The sequence below is a fragment of the Macaca nemestrina genome, chromosome 12, assembly GCF_043159975.1.
Source record: "Macaca nemestrina isolate mMacNem1 chromosome 12, mMacNem.hap1, whole genome shotgun sequence".
Classification (NCBI taxonomy): domain Eukaryota; kingdom Metazoa; phylum Chordata; class Mammalia; order Primates; family Cercopithecidae; genus Macaca; species Macaca nemestrina.
Window position 1 is genome coordinate 47,492,171 of NC_092136.1, and position 2,469 is coordinate 47,494,639.

Sequence of the window (2,469 nt, forward strand, 5' to 3'; positions counted from 1 at the left end):
TCTTAGGTAGTGATAAAAAACAAAAAACAAAACAAAAACAAAACAAAACAAAACAAAAAACAAAAAACCCTTGTATTTTCCTATTGGAACCTTTTATTCTATTTTGTTGATGCTTAAGGAAAACAGCTTTGCCCATAACTCACTGTGGCCTGGAGTTATGACACCAACTTGTATTTGGCCAATTAAGACAGAGGCCAAACTGCATTCTTCTCAGGAGGTCTATTCAGTTGATAAATGGCACTTAACTGATGTTTTTTTTTCATATAACCGTTGCATTGATTATGCCCCAAGAGATAAGGGACAGATGGTAATTTAGATGAGAACCTCTGAAAAGATTTATCAGTTTTCTGTCCCATTCCAGCCAGATTTTTTGGGAAGCCTTGGGGAAAGACTGAAATTCCCCACCAATCTGAGACTGTATGTGAGTTTTTACAACATTAATTGGAAAAAACAAGAATCCCAACATGGCACCCAATAGACCTCCACCAATAAAATCATTAACCAAATGAGCTTTGTGAGTCGTCGCGGTAGGCAGATGCTACTTAATGGGACCTTGAAGGCAGGAAAAAAAAAAAAAAAAAAGACATTGCTGAGTCCATTCCGGAAAAGAATGGGCACCAATCCTCGATAATACTCTCCAATTCCATGACATTTCAGTGCCTTGAAAGCCTGATACGTGTTGGTAAATTTATCATGATGCTTGTGGTCTTGAAGCAATGTCTGAAGTGAAAAATTGCTTCTGTTGTCCCTGCAAGCACTGCTGTCACGCCACGGATTGCAAACTCTGGAGCACTGACATGCTTGTGGAGAAGGCAGGATAAATCCTCATACAGACCAAACGTAAGTGCAAGTGTAGTTGTCTGCTGCATCAATCGGGGAGAGATTCCACCATACAAGTTTCGAAATCCATCCCTTCTCAACTGAAGTGTTGCATCCCGGGTTTTGATGCCATACAACTGTTGTGGAAAGAGGACCTTCTGAATGGGAAATGTGATGGCGACGTTGTTGAAGGTTGCACAGCAGCCACACAAGTAATGCTTCATTTCACCAAATTTGTAATATGAGGTGACATATCTTGTTTTGAAGATGTTAGTACTGGTGGTCTCTTTCCATGAGCTTCTGAATCCATCATGTTGCTTAAGATCTTTCTTTTTCATGGGGGACTCTTTTCTTTCTTTCTCTCCCCTCCCTCCCTCCCTCCCTCCCTCCCTCCCTCCCTCCCTCCTTCCTTCCTTCCTTCCTTCCTTCCTTCCTTCCTTCCTTCCTTCCTTCCTTCCTTCCTTCCTTCCTTCCTTCCTTCTTGTAACACCATCCGAGCCTGGAGTTTAGCAGGATGATAGCTTTCTGATAATATTCCCAATTTATTCCATTGTTATTGTTCTGTTAGGTTTCTCTCTTCTAGAGTCAATTTTGATAACTGCATTTCCGTTCTCCAGGCGCCCATTTTCCTAACCTGTGAAAAGCAGGGACGGGGGTGGACAAGGTCAATAAGTCCTCTTCCGTCTTTGACACTCCACAGTCAGGGGTCCCGAAGTGAGGAGAAATCCCAGTCTCCCGGGAGGCAGGGGCCCTTGCGCGGTGCCAGCCCCGCTCTCTCCAGGGCTCAGGCAGAGCGTGGCTCCTACCCGCCCCTGCGGTTCCTGCGCACCAGGGAGGTGCCTCCCCAGCCCAGGGCGCGACCGAATGAAGGCACAGCCTCCTTCGCAGGAAAGGTCGCCCAGCAACCGGACAAACACCCACCTCAGGAGAAAAAGGTGGGAGCAGAAGAGACTCAGAACTGATTCCGCGCGCGCCGTCTGGGCGGGGCCCGCAGCGGCCAGAGCAGAGGACTGGGGTGAGCCTCCAGGGAGGCCCGCTGCCCGGACGGACGGGCCCTTCGGCGCGTTTCTCCTCCCTCCAACCACATGCGAGGGGAGGTGGGTGCTTCCCCACGCCCGCCCCGCACTCACCCATCCTAGTTAGGGATTTCTAGAAGGACAGAACTAATAAGATAGATGTATATATACAAGCGGAGTTTATTAAAATTATTGACTCACACTATCACAAAGTGAGGTCCCACAATAGGCCTATCGCAAGATGAGGAGTAAAGAAGCCAGTCTGAGTCCCAAAACGTCAAAAGTAGGGAAGCCAACAGTGCAACTTTCAGTCTGTGGTGGAAGGTCCAAGAGTCTCAAAGCTGAAGAACATGGAGTCTGATATTCGAGGGCAGTAAGCATCCAGCATGGGAGAAAGATGTAAGCCAGAAGACTAAGTCAGTCTAGTCCTTCCGTGTTCCTCTGCCTGCTTTTATTCTGGCCATGCTGGCAGCTGATTAGGTGGTGCCCACCCAGATTGAGGGTGGGTGTGCTTATCCCAGTCCACTGACTCAAATGTTAATCTCCTTTGCAACACCCTCACAGACACACCCAGAATCAATACTTTGCATCCTTCAATCCAATCAAGTTGACACTCAGTGTTAACCATCACACA

The 2,469-nt window shown here is 47.3% G+C and overlaps 1 pseudogene; it reads right to left on the bottom strand.

Moving 5' to 3' along the window:
* Positions 1 to 259: 259 nt before the first annotated feature.
* On the bottom strand, positions 260 to 1,146 carry LOC105486972 (mitochondrial nicotinamide adenine dinucleotide transporter SLC25A51-like; annotated as a pseudogene).
* Positions 1,147 to 2,469: the final 1,323 nt, after the last annotated feature.